General features: G+C 45.8%; 1 non-coding gene across 1 annotated transcript; it reads left to right on the plus strand.

Annotated features, from left to right (window-relative positions):
* Positions 1-362: 362 nt before the first annotated feature.
* On the plus strand, positions 363-516 carry LOC122814535. Its single transcript, XR_006366798.1, has one exon. It is a non-coding gene; the product is annotated as a 5.8S ribosomal RNA (ribosomal RNA).
* Positions 517-15,180: the final 14,664 nt, after the last annotated feature.

The following is a 15,180-nucleotide window of genomic DNA, read 5'->3' on the forward strand; positions in this document are numbered from 1 at the left end:
GGCTGGCACCCCGTGTGGCAGGGGGGAGGGAGAGGGCACCGTTCAGGCAGGGTGGAGGTGGCCTCCCCTCCGGCCGCATGGGGCCACCCTCGTGGCTGGCACAATGGAGTCCTCTCCGCTCAATGTTGGTCGCGGGTACTTGCGGAGGATGCCCCGCCCCACGCGGGGCATCAGTTCAAAGACCTAGAAGGTCGGCAGTGCGGCCACGCACTGGCTGCCATGGGACTCCCTGCTGTCCCATGGTGTGGGTCCAGTAACCCCGGTCCGGGCACCCACGACGACGCCCGTGAAACCTCGCCTGCTCTTCTCAAGGTGCGACGCCGGGCAGGCGGCGGTGCCCCCCGGTGGATGAGAAGCAGTATGACTCTGAGCAGTGGATCACTCAGCTCATGCGTAGATGAACAATGCAGCTAGCTGCGAGAACTAATGTGAATTGCAGGGCACATTGATTATTGACACTTCGAACGCACTTTGCGGCCCCGGGTTTCTCCTGGGGCTAGGCCTGTCTGAGGGTCGTCGTGCCCTCCATCGCCCCAGGGGGTCATCCAGCCCCCATGGAGGGTGTGGCTGGGGAGTCGAGGGAGGCCGCGGCAGGCCGCCCATCCCCTCAGGGAGAGACACGTACAGAGGAGATGAGTCCTCCCACCGCCCCAAGCCGGGAAGCCAGTCCGAGGACGGGAGGGAGCAGGCGCGTGTTCGGCCCACCCCCCCCAGAAGCTGTCAGTGGTAGCGCCACCAGGCTGCCCTCCCAGTGGGAGCCCAATGCCCGCCCGGTTCCCGCGTGCCGGGGCTGCATTGACCATCCTCTTCCTGCCGCCCGGCAGTCTGGCCGCAGGGGGTGGCAGGCGCAGGGTATTTCCCGGTGAGGGGCGAGAGGATGGCCTGCCCATCCACCCCCGCCCCCGAGGTCCCCGCCATCCCACCACCACCCCCCCCACGACCCTTCTCGGAACACGACCTCAGATCAGATGTGGCGACCCGCCGAATTTAAGCATATTACTAAGCGGAGGAAAAGAAACTAACCAGGATTCCCTCAGTTCGGTGGGTGAAGAGGGAGGAGCCCAGCGCCGAATCCTCACCCAGGCGACAGATGCAGGGAAATGTGGAGTATGGAAGTCCATTGCCCCGGTGCCGCCCAGGGGGCCCAAGTCCTTGTGATCAAGGCTCAGCTCCCGGACGGTGTGAGGCTGGTGGTGGCCCCCGGCACGTCAGGATCAGGTCATTCCGGAGTCGGGTTGTTTGTGAATGCAGCCCAAAGTGGGTGGTAAACTCCATCTAAGGCTAAACACCAGCATGAGACCGATAGCAGACAAGTACCATAAGGGAATGTTGAAAAGAACTTTAAAGAGAGAGTTCAAGAGGGGGTGAAACTGTTCAGAGGTAAATGGGTGTGGTCCGCACGGTCTGCCTGGAGGATTCAACCCAGCGGCTGCTCCGGCCGCCCTGGCGAGGCAGAACCCCCTCCCCCTCTGGGGGTGGGGGACCATCCCCGGGCATACAGGCCTTCGTCGGGTGCACTTCCTCTGAGGTGGTGCATCGCGACCGGCTCTGGGTCGGCCGAGAAGGCCACACGGAAGGTGGCTTCTGTCCCCAGAGGGGAGTGTTACAGCCCGTGGCATCAGCCCTCGACATGCCACAAGGTCATGGGAGATGATTGCCACCGCACCCTCCCCCACCCTCATGGCAGGGGCCTGGAGCCCACGGCTCTTGGCGGGACTGTCAACTGGGCTGGACTGCCCTCAGTGTGGCCTGACCGTGTCCCACGGCTGGGCCGGTGAACTCACCTCGGGTGCCCGGGGTCTGCGGCGACGTCGGTGACCCACCCGTCATGTCTTGAAACACGGACCAAGTAGTCTAACATGTGCGTGAGTTCAAGGGTGGGCAGGAGACCCCATGGCACAATGAAAGTGAGGGCTGGCATGCGCCGGCTGAGGCAGGATCCCCCCGTCCCACGTGGGGCGCGCACCTCCAGCCTTTCTCACCCATCCCGTCGGGGAGGTGGAACGTGAGCGCACCTGGTGGGACCCGAAAGATGGTGAACTATGCCTGGGCAGAGCGAAGCCAGAGGAAACACTGGTGGAGGTCTGTAGTGGTCCTGACGTGCAAATCGGTCATCTGACCTGGGTAGAGGGGAGAAAGACTAATTGAACCATCTAGTAGCTGGTTCCCTCTGAAGTTTCCCTCAGGATAGCTGGCGCTCGTCGGATGTAGTTTTATCTGGTAAAGCGAATGATTAGAGGTCTTGGGGCCGAAATGATCTCAACCTATTCTCAAACTTTAAATGAGTAAGAAGCCCGACTCGCTGGCTTGGAGCCAGGCGTGGAATGCGAGCGCCCAGTGGGCCATTTTTGGTAAGCATAACTGGCGCTGCGGGATGAACTGAACGCCGGGTTAAGGCGCCCGATGCCGACGCTCATCAGACCCCGGAAAAGGTGTTGGCTGACATAGACAGCAGGACGGTGGGCATGGAAATCAGAATCCGCTAAGGAGTGTGTAACAACTCACCTGCCGAATCAACTAGCCCAGAAAATGGATGGCGCTGGAGCGTCAGGCTCATACCTGACCGTCGCCGGCGCTGGGAGCAGAGAGGGTTATGCCGTGATGAGTAGGAGGGCCACCGTGGTGGCACTGAAGCCCAGGGCGAGGGCCCGGGATGAGCCGCCGTGGGTGCAGATCTTGGTGGTAGTAGCAAATATTCAAACGAGAGGTTTGAAGGCCGAAGTGGAGAAGGATTCCATGTGAACAGCAGTTGAACATGGGTTAGTTGATCCTGAGAGATAGGCGAGCACCGTTCGGAAGGGACGGGCAATGGCCTCCATCGCCCTTGGCCGATCGAAAGGGAGTCAGCTTCTGATCCCCGAATCCGGATCGGCGGAGACAGGCACCTCACGGCGTCCAGTGCGGTGATGCAAACGATCCCAGAGAAGCCAGCGAGGGCCCCTGGGAGAGTTCTCTTCTCTTTGTAAAGGGCAGGGCACCCTGGAATGGGTTCACCCCAAGAGAGGGGCCCGCACCCCGGAAAGCTTCACGGTTCCCGCGCTGTCAGGTGAGCTTTCGTCGGCCCTTGAAAATCCGGGGGAGAGGGTTTAAGTCTCGCACCAGGCAGTACCCATATCCGCAGCAGGTCTCCAAGGTGAACAGCCTCTGGCATGTTAGAACAATGTAGGTAAGGGAAGTCGGCAAGCCAGATCCGTAACTTCGGGATAAAGATTGGCTCTAAGGGCTAAGTCGGTCGGGCTCAGGCGTGAAGTGGAGCTGGGCGCACGCCACGGCTGGATGAGGTGTCACTGGCGCTTGTCATGGTCCCCCCTCCCAGGGGGGCTGGTGGGTACAGCGGCGGCGACTCTGGATGCACACCGGACCCTTCCTGTGGATCATCCCGGCTGTGGCGGGTGCCGTTCCCGACTGGCGTCCCGCATCGTCCGGCAGCTAGCAGCTGACTTAGAACTGGTGCGGACTGGGGGAATCCGACTGTTTAATTAAAACATAGCATCGCGAAGGCCCGAGACGGGTGTTGACGCGATGTGATTTCTGCCCAGTGCTCTGAATGTCAAAGTGAAGAAATTCAATGAAACGCAGGTAAACAGCAAGCGTAACTATGACTCTCTTAAGGTAGCCAAATGCCTCGTCATCTAATTAGTGACGTGGATGAATGAGATTCCCACTGTCCCTACCTACTATCTAGCGAAACCACAGCCAAGGGAACGGGTTTGGTGGAATCAGTGGGGAAAGAATACCCTGTTGAGCTTGAATCTAGTCTGGCACTGTGAAGAGACATGAGAGGTATAGAATAAGTGGGAGGCTTTGGCCGCCGGTGAAATACCACTACTCTTATCGTTTTTTCACTTTTTCACCTGGTGAGGTGGGGGTGAGCCTGTGCCTAGTTTGTTCATGTAGCTTATTATGGCATTCTTCGGTAGGTGTGTGTGCATTTCTGATGGGTATTATCATCCACAGTTTCAGTGTGTAGCCAGCATCCCCCAGCAGATGGCCATATGAGATGCTCCCCCTGGCAAACATCTGGTTCAGCCGTGATGCATGCCAGATATGGGAGTAGTGATAACTGCCAGGGCTGCCAGCACACACATTCATGATAATGCCCTGGGCATTGCACATGACCTGGCAGTTGATGGAGTGATATCCCTTGCAGTTGATGTAGAATTTATCCTCCTCACCGGGCGGTGCTTTGATGTGGACATGATTGCAGTCTATTGCAACCAGTACCTCAGGGTATTGTGCTACATGGCAGAAGAGACACATACTTCGGTCCCTCTCATCAGGGGTGCAGAGTAGATAAATGTGCTCACTGGCATGTGTCTGCATGGCATCCTGGTACTGGTGAAGTGCCCTGGATGCTGATGTCTGTGAGATCCCCATCATGTCCCCAGCTGATCTTTGAAAAGTACCTGTAGCTAGTACCTTAAGGGCTACACATACCTTTGCTTCCACTGGGATTGGTTCTCCTCTGTTGGCTCTGGGTCTGAGTTGAGGGTGACAGAGCTTGGTGAGTTCTTGTAGTATGTCCACATCCACCCTGCAGAGCTCTACAATCTCCAGCTCATGTAGCTCCTGGAAGGTTACCCTGGACCTGAACACTCTTCTCCTTCTCAGTCTAGGTCTATTGTCAGCAGCAGCAGCAGCAACACTGACCTCAGCATGCAACACATACAGATATAGCAGAGCTGCAGCAGCCCCTAGCATTCTCTCAGTTAAAATTCCGAAGTCTGTACTCTAATAGTTTAAAGTATGGGGGAAAATCAAATTGTAAGGTGTATGCATACTTTATAGTGCTCTGCTACAGATGCAGCCTGTGTGATTGACTAACTATGATGCATTCCACCTGCCAAGCACATCACCGAGGAGATGGAATGGCTCAGTTTGGGTAGAACATGGGTCATCAATAATATATATATGATTGGCTTTGTCAGCCAATTTCTTTTTTTTTCTTCATTTTTTGACAGATTTCCTTGCTAAGCACTGTGGAGCAGCATGCAAACCTGCGCCACTGGTATAAACAATGCTCAGGAGTCAATAGACACACCCCCATGAATTGGCATGCTCAGCACAACTCAAACCAGCTTAAACTCATGCACTGAAGTTTAGCAGCACTGGACACACCCCCTCTGCTCAGCTCGGGTTTGATCTGCAGGTACGGATACCCATTTTTTCTATTCAGTAACCCCAGCTCATTTGCATACAGATCTGTGCACACAACGTGGATACTACACTATTCCAGGACCTGCCTCCTTAGTAACCACAGACATCTACCATTTTACATACTCCATGCAATGCCCTATAATGCATTATTGTCACATATTTTATTTTTTCCATTTTTACACTTTTAAATATTTTTTTTTCTGCATAATGGCATGTTTGGGCACTGCTGCACACTGCAAAAACATAATATGGGTATTTCAAAAAAATGTATTTAAAATTTTGTTTCATTACTTTTTGGACACACAGGGCATATGTTTGCACATATCAGTGTCTGTTTTGCTATTTCTGACCTTCTAAAAGGGCTTTTTCAGTCCCTGTTCACTTTTTAATTTCATGTACAAGGAATTTTTCTGTGCACACTTCTGACACCTAGATGGGATCTGCACGGCTGTCTATCTGCTTCCTGGATCACTCAACTCCCTCATTTGCATGCAATTCACCTGCTTATGAGGTGATTTGCATGCCATGAACACTTCTGTGTTGACATACTCATGCACACCCCTCAGCTCTGTTTTCTGGATTGCACAGCTTCTTACTTCCGTGTAAGCTCTGTGCCACTATGCCTACATGGAAAATTAATCCATCTAGGCTTCATTGAATTCCCCATAAATACATTAAGTTGCTGCTGTCAAATTTATGTCTCCTCATCTCCTGCTCAAGAAATACAGCCATCTTCTGCGTACCCTTTTGATGTCAGACTAGGACAAAATTAAAGCATAGAACAGAACATACATAGCATATAGGTTCATAGGTTCATAGGTAGGTACTAGGCTATTGGCCCTAGGGCCTATATAAGCCTAGCCAAAGATACCCTGGCTTTCGCCACCCAAGAAAATTATTTTCCTGTGCCACTGTCGAGCAGAGCCACAGAAGTGATCCCCGGGGTGAATTTCCTATCTCCCATCCAATCATAAAGATTTTTCTTGAACAGTGCTAATGGAGAGCTTTGTTTGATATAGATAGGTAGTTTGTTCCAGAGTATGGGAAGTCTCTGGGATAGGAATCTATCCCTCCAGTATGTTCTGTTTATTGAGGTGACGAGGTTTAGGTCCCTAGAGCATGTAGCTCTTAGGGATTGGGATTTCTTTAAGTGGGGCATGTCTAAAAGCTCTGGGTTTGACATAGCTTTGTGTGTTAGGCAGAGATCGCCTCTGAGTATGTGATATGCAATGGAGTAAAGCTGCAGTTTTTTGAGACGGTCTGCATAGGGCATCTCTTTGAGGCCGGTAATCCTCTTTGTGAGGTATTTCTGTGGCCTTTCCAGTTGTTGTAGATGTCTTGTGAGGTACATACCAAAAGGGGCATTGTACTCTATAATGGGTCTAATGAGTGACGAGTAGAGGGGAACAATGACCTCTTTTTTCCTGGATGAGAAACCTTTTGTGATGAGGTGTGCCACATAGAAGGATTTCCTGACTACTGTGGTGATGTGATTATCAAAGGAGAGACTACTGTCCACCTGTGTCCCAAGGTCTCTTATCACACTTTCGGTGTTAAGTAGACTACCACCTATGTGGTAGTTCATGGTTACTGAGTTTTTACCAAAAGGAATGACAATGCACTTTTTGGCATTGAGCTTGAGTCCATGGCTTTGACACCAGGCATCTGTCTCAGCAAGGCCCTTTTGTAGGATGTCCACATCTTTTGGAGTTTTGATTATGGCTCCTAGTTTGCAGTCATCTGCGAACTTCATTAGCCAAAGGCCTTCTGTGTTGGCCTGTACTTCAGAGAAGTAGATACCAAACAGGAGAGGACCCAGGACTGAACCCTGTGGTACTCCACTTGTCACTGGTCTGAAGCTGGATTTGAAGTCTGCTACTTTCACAGTGTGGGTTCTGTCAGTGAGCCAGTTGGCAACCCATCTTGTGATATAGGGATTTATACCTAGTTTAGTGAGTTTATCTATAATTCCAGAGTGGGGGATGGTGTCAAAAGCCTTGGCGAGATCTAGATAGGCTGTGTGAACCACCTTACCCTCATCTACGGCTTTGGTGACTGCTTCAAAGAAGTCTATCAGGTTTAGGAGACATGATCTGCCTTTTACAAACCGGAACTGGGTGGGGTCCTGAGTTTGGAGATTACCAATGTCATTGTTTATAAGTTCCATAATGATACGCTCCATAGTCTTGCAGACCAGGCTCGTTAGACTAATGAAGCGGTAGTTTCTGGGGTTTGTGGTCGCTCCCCCTTTGTGGAGTGGGATAACTGCTGCTGTGTGCCATTCAGTGTGCACATAGCCTGAGGTGAGGCTATGATTGAACATGGTACTTAGGTGGGGTGCCAGTTCGTTCTGTAGTTCATGTAGAACACAGCCTGGGATGTCGTCAGGTCCCATCAATGCTGTGTTCTTGGCTTTGGATAGTGTGTTTTTTACCTGTGCAGCCGTGATTACCAGAACTTTGCATTCTTCTGGTATAGAGATGGGCCCTTTAGGGGATGACAGAGGGGTAAAGTTAGCACTGAACTTATCTGCCAGGATGTTGGCAATATCCATTGGTTCTGTATATTTAGTGCCATTGTGCTGTAACTCAGAGAAGATCTGAGTGTTGCCATTGAGATTCTTGACATAGCTATAGAATGATTTGTGGTTGTCTTTAGAGTCAGTGGCAATTTTGTTTTTATAACTAGCTTTGGAGGATTTTATGAGGGATCTCAGCTTCTTACTGAAGCTGACCAGGGAGTTTCTCCAATCATGGGATTTTACTCTTTTTTGCAACAGTTTCTTTCTTCTGTTGTAGAGTTTGTTTATGGCAGGGGACCACCAGATTGGCTTCCTTTTTTTGGAGGATAGCATCTTGGTTCTGTTAGGGATTGCACAATCCATGCACTCATGTAAGTGCTTATAAAGTGCATTTGTGTAAGATTCAGCAGTCATACCTCTATTGTCCGTCAGCATGGGTGTCAGGACGTTTGCCACTTCTGTCTTAAGAAGTGTGAAGTTGGCTTTGGAGAAAGTTTTTACTGTGGTTTCCCTAATGGGGGGTGGGGGAGGGATGTGGATGTCTAGTGTGATTAGCTTATGGTCGGATCTGACCAACGAGGAATTGACCTCTGGTGTAGAGCACCAGTTGCCCATATTGGTAATAACCAGGTCTAGGATATTGCTGCCCCTGATGGGGGTGTGGATAAGTTGATCCATGGCATTGGAATTTATGAATTCTAGAAAACGTTGAGCACAAGAGTTGGTGCATGAGTAGTTTTCCCAGTTAATGGTAGGGTAGTTGAAATTGCCCATTATTAGGGTGTTATGGACTAAGAAATGAGGTGTGGGAATCCTGGGGCATGCTGGGGGATCTGTAGCAAACTACAATTTGGATTGCGGTCTTGCCCAGAGTTAGTTGCACTTGGATAATCTCGGATGCATTATGCTGAGCAACTAGCCTGGAGGTGTGGATATCCTTAATGAATATGGACACACCTCTACCTTTAGTGTTTCGGTCCAGGTTAGGTGGCCGAAAGGTGTGGTATATTTGCTGTCAAACATAAAAAGGTAGCTTGTTTATTTACTCCACTCCAAAAGATAGCCACCTTTGTATGCATCAATCATTTGACCATGAGGAAAATGGAAAAAAAAAAATTACAGTAATATTTCCAACTTGTTACTTCTAGAGACAGTACACTCTCCTATGCCTGCTGTTGTGACCCACTGAAGTTAAAGAAATAATGACCATTCTGTTCCCAGCTCAACAAAAGATATAATGACCTCTGAGGTTTATGAGGAAAGCTAAAAAAACAATGACATCATCTCCAGAGCGCCCCCCCCCCCCCCACAAGTAATAGCAGGACTGATTTTAGACTAGGTGAAGTTCAAAGCAAAGGTGATTACTATGCCCATGTCAAAAAACACTTATACAGCCTTGGTGTTTTTTGAGAGATGACAAGCCTGAGCAAGTGACAACAGGGTCAGTTACTTTCATGCAGACAAACCTCAACAACCAGTGGTAATGACTTCTATGTGCAATTCAGATATCTGATTGCGATAAAAGAGAATGACTATGTAATGTATTTCAGCTTTATTACAAACAGTTGCCACACATTAAAATACTGCACATTACATTATTTCACATAATCACATTAGTCCTGCAAAACTAAAATAATAAGCAAACAGCAGACAGCTAGTCGTTTTTCTCCATAGTCCTGGTAACTAGTCTATGTTACCTCTCACAAGTGACTGTTTAAACTGAACACATAACAGCAGGGATAATTTCATCTAGTCAACCCAAACTCCCATCCAGCAGTTATAGCTACCACATCTGATGGCTACTTCACGTCCACACATACCTCTCAACTGGCACAGCAGATAGCATTGTTACCTCACAGCAAAAGGATCCCTGGTTCAATTCTCATCTAGGATACCTTCTGTGTGAAGTCTGCATGTCCTCTCTGTATTCATATGGGTTTCCTCCAGATACTCCAGTTTCCTCACACATTCCAAAGACATGCAGTAGGTAGATTGCACACTCTAAATTGGCCATAGGTGTGAGTGATTGTGTGAGTGTGTGGTGTGCAAGAATGACCATGGCAGGTATAGGCACCTGGTGGTGTAAATCATGGCTCTGGAAGATATTCACTGTTGAAGTGAACCCCACCCCATGTGCAAAAATGGGAAACAGGGGTCTGGATGAATGGACATACCACTCAACTGTCCAGATTTTCACAGAATATCCAGATTTTTGCCTCATACTTTTAGTCTGTTTCTCATAACATTTGTGGTTTTCTGTCAAATCACCAAGTATTGAAATCACTAAATAATAATATACATTTGAGTTTCAGACTTCATATCCTTCAGAGGAATGTATGCCGATAGAAATGCTGTTTTTCTAGCAACTTATTAAGTTTATAAGAACAATATTTCAAATCTGTCATATTTTTGGGCCTTTGTTCCTACTTTTTTATCCTTTATCTAGATTTGTTGCTAAGAGGCTTAAAAGTGTGCTTCCACAGCCTACACAAACAATTTGCCACACTGTAAACTATTCAGTATAAGTTGCTCTATACAGATCACAAACCAGGAGAATATTACAGAAATAGCTGTTTTATTACTACCAGCATCACTGTATATTAATGACACTTCTGTCACTGTGCCATTCTTTCCATCTCACCTTAAGCATTGCCCAACATCTGGTTGATCAGTCTGCCAGTACTACTGTAAAATTAATAACATCTCTCACCAGCATCCAACGCCATAACATTTTCTTTTTAATAATGTCCCTGCAGTGCTTCTCCCTCTGTGCTCAAATACTACAACTTGTAGTTTACAATACCAGCAAAAACAAAGTCATTCAGGTGTCTTCCTTCACATGTTTGAATGTTCCAAGGTTTGTAATCTTGTGACCATGCAGCATTTAAGGTAATGTGATAGCTAAGTGGAGCTCTGCTCCCATGCCTCGTCCACTTCTTGTTGACTGTTGTGCTGAACTCACATATAACTTTGTGATTGTTGTGCTGACTTCTGAAACACACACACACACACACACACACACACACACACACACACACACACACACATACACACACACACACACACACACACGCACAGACACACACGCACACACTCACACACGCACATGCATGCACACAGACGCACGCACATGGACACACAAGCACACACACACACACACACACACACACACACACACACACACACACACACACATATCTATGTATTGATCTATCTACCTATACTTTCCAAACATGTTATTTACAAAACTATAAGAGGTTATTCAGCAGACACAACACAATTTATAAGGGTTAGTGTGGGGGCATAACACATATAATACACAGTATGCATTCAATTCCTCTTTTTTATTTGTATTTATGAATATTTATTATATAGTTTTTGCTTGATACACGTAAGAAAACTTCTAAGATAAATAAATCTTAATCAAACCAGTCACAGGTGTTATTTGGAAGCCTTTACTTCATACACTTGGAAGCAACCAGATACATGACTTTCCAATTTCCGACACAGATGAGCAAATGAAATGAAAAATTATACTTTTTAATTTGGCTGGGTGAAGAGCAAGAATTACTATATTAAACAAAATGCAATTACATTGTGGAGAATAAATGATGCAGTCCTGTCATCTAGTGGCTATGGTGTAGAAATACAATTAACTAAGGAAACCTGTGATTTTTAGTATAAGTAAGAAAGTGATGACATACACGGGGAAAAAGTATTAAAACTGACAAGAGTCCTGCTGTCATTTTGCCTAAAGTGTTATATACCTGTTGAACACATCATATGAGATCAGTTAAGAATCAAGATCTGCTAAAGTAAAACGGAGGCCCTTATCATACTGCATTTATACAAGTCAAGCTTCTGTTAAATATGGCTTGTTTACAAGAAATGGTACAAATGCTTTAATGTATCCAGTGTTTGCAGCTTATCCACATTTAGACAGAAACACTGGAACAGGATCATGTTTCAAAAAGGCCACAAACTAGTAACACAAAATTCACTAATGCCTTTAAAGGCATGTTCATTCAAATGAGGGACATGATTTTAAGTTTTATGTTTTAGATTATGTTAAGTTTGACCAACGAGGTAAAATAACTGAAGCACATTTAAATTACAAGGAAATTTTGTGGCAAATTAGGTGGAATGTAATCGTACCTCCGGGGTTAAATGATAGTTGTTCTTTAGCCCCCATTTTAAAATAGAGATATTACAATATTTAAAACTTGTTGTTTTTTATATTTACACATATATCTATCTATCTATCTATATATATATATATATATATATATATATATATATATTTGCAGAAAAATATAGGAAACACCAGACCACAGCAGATAAATCTCCAAAGTTTAATCCACAGTACAAATATAGTGAGCGTTTAGCTTAGCCACTGATTTAAAGGAAAAACACTAGATAGAGATATAATATCAACTAATAAATCATTAAAATTAATAAAAATACATAAAAGTGATATATAGAGACTTTATCTGCGTAGTAGCTATCAGGCTAATTGTTTATTGGGAACTGACACTGATAAACTGTTGCTGTTTTTAAAAAATCCTTGTGGAGTTTATTGAGTTGTCTGCTGAAGTATCTCTGGCTACGAAAGTGCTCACCATTTTTGTACCGTGGATTAAACTCTGGAGTTTTACTTGATACTATCTGCTGTGGTCTGGTGTTTCCTATATTTTTCTGCATATACCATTTGTTTGGGAACCCAGTCTGCTCATACCACCTTGTATTTTTTTTTTTTTTTTTTTTTTTATGCTCAACTCCTGAAAGACTTGCTTGGCTACAAACATCTGCATTACCAGCTGAAGCTAAGTAAAACTTGCAATAGTGAATTTTAGTATTTTGTTAAGTACAAACTTGCAGTTTTAAAAGTACTGTATTTTCATTTTTTTTCTGTTTCCAAATTGTGTGTTTCTGAACAGTGTGTTGTGTGTCTCTCTGCAGTTATTTCCCCACCCAGCCTCCCTGTTCTTGTGTTGGTATTAGTGTTGGTGGCTCTGGAATTGCCCGCCCCTCCTGTAAATCTGTATTAGAACACTCCTCCTGGGTCCATCTCATTTGCTCACTTAACTGAGTACAGTGAGATCATATTCTGAGTCTAGTGTTCATCTGCTTAATATATAGAGAAAATTTGAGAAGGTCAGCCCACTTAGGTTCTTCCCTCCTCTCTTGTTGCACTTAAACATTTTTTTTTCACTTTATTCATTTGATTTTACTGTTGTTGTGTTTCCTCCTACTCTATTTTGCTTTTCTTAAAAGTAATCAACTTTATTTATCCTGCTGCATTTATTACTGCTTGGTTGTAGCCTGATTAAATTGTAACTGTTATTCTAAGTCTTTTGGTTTAAGCACCTGGGCTTCATACAGGCTGTTTTACATTAAGAAGGTTTGTGGTCTGCACTGTTGTGGCAGGACAGGTAGCTTACATCCTTCCAAGCTGGGAATTGCTGATTGAAGGCCCAGTGTCTGCTATTCTAAAAGTGTATTAGTTCTGGCTTAAGCACTTGGGCTTCAGGCCAGTTAGTCTACATTAAGAAGGATTGTGGTCTGCACTCTTGTGGGAGTAGAGGCTGGATTCTGCCCTTCTGAGCTGGGAATTTCTGGTCACAGGCTTATTGTGACTGCTTATTTGAACTGTTTCTTTCTGAAATTGGTGCACCTTGTTACTGTAGCATAGACCAGATTCAGGCCTGCTGAATCTAGCTTTGTTTGTATAACTTGAGGCACTGATCCAGGCCATCTTTTTTTGGAGAAGGTTCCCCTGCACCCTAGTAAGCAGGGGTGTGCAGTTAGAACTTGTTTGATTGAAGACTGCTGGAACAGGGCTCAGTTTTGGGCTTTTTTCTGGTTAATTGGGTAACTTTTTTAAATCAGTTTGTTTGTTTTCTCTTGTTTTATATATATATACATATATATATATATATATATATATATATATATATATATATATATATATATATATTTACTGCTTTTACTGTATTTGTGTTTCTTCCTACTTTAATACTGGGGGCATTGACTACAACTCTGATCTGTAATATATAACAATAATTATCCATTTTCTGTGCTTTTAAACTGTTTTTTTTGAGTGTATCTGCTTTATTTTCTGAAAAAAATATATACTTGTTTCCCACCTTTCTAAGCTAGTATAGTCCAGTTTTCAGGATAGTGCTGAATTCAGGGCTATTTTACAAATCTCTGTGATTGCCCATACCTTACTTGGATAGAAGATAGTTTCTCTGTTCACCTGAGAGAGAGGGGAGCTTTGAGCAGCCTATCTGTCCCTGGATGAGTGATTTCAGCCCAGAAATTGGTAGTTTATTGGCCATTTTGGGCTAATTTCTATCTCTTTTATTTCCCTGCTATAAATACCATATTTGCCCGGTTTTGCATGCAGGGCAGCACCGGTTAGCTAGGGTAAAACTATTCCTGGCTCCACAAAGTCTCCTCTTCAATTTTTCCCTTGGAACTAGGCAAACTTTCAACTTAAACACTCAAGCCATTCATTTCTCAGCCCGGCACTTGCTCAAAATGTATAGCAAGCACGTATAAAGCCTAGCAATAGACCCTACTGTACTGTACAGAAGGACAAGGCTCTCTATTCGACCTTACCAGCCATCAAGTAAAACAGTTCCCTGTACTTATCCAGGCATGTCCAAAGGACAGTTTCAGGTGTACTCTCCAGTCCAACTGGTGAATCTGGGCATTTTGAGGCAATGTTACAACTGCCTCATGTACACAGACAACCCCCTCCTCCTACCACCAAACACTAATACATGCAAAAGATGCAGATATACAGCCAAACTAGAGGCTAAGCTCTCTCTCAACCTAAGACTGGATCAGATAGTCAAGAGGAGAAGGGAAATACTTGCATCACACCACCAGTCTTACATAGACCCATTAAACCAGCACCAGCAAAAAACACACATAAATACACAAAAACATACTCGGAGGCTGTAAATAAAAATCTGCAAAACCAACGGAGACCTCCAAATTAAACATCCAAGCAACCTCCACCCCCCAACACAAACCATGAAACACATACTTCACAAAACCTCTATAGTCAGGCACACTGATGTCCCACTCACTAGGCTGAATAAGGAGAAGGTTACTGTTAGCTGCCTGTCAGGTGCCAGGATCCGCCACATAACATAAGCACTCAGGTCACTCCAGAACAAGTACAAATATGACTCTGTCATTGTCCATGTTGGTGTGAATGACCTGAGCCATACCTCCCTGGACTACATGAAAAGAGACATGGAAGAGCTCTCTGATCATGTAGCCCAGGCCGGTATGACCCTGACCTTGAGCAGCATCCTGCCCTCACCAAGAATGATACCACTGTATAAAGAAAAAATTCTCGATTTCAACAATTGGCTAAGTTTCTTGTGTCATTCAAAGGGGATCCAGTGTCTGTCTGCCTGGGATGACATGCTCGACAAGCCACGCTGCTTCGCTAGAGATGGCTTGCACCTGCCACCCTTAGGCTT

This window comes from Protopterus annectens, chromosome 10.part0, assembly GCF_019279795.1.
Source record: "Protopterus annectens isolate FY-2018-M chromosome 10.part0, PAN1.0, whole genome shotgun sequence".
NCBI lineage: Eukaryota > Metazoa > Chordata > Ceratodontiformes > Protopteridae > Protopterus > Protopterus annectens.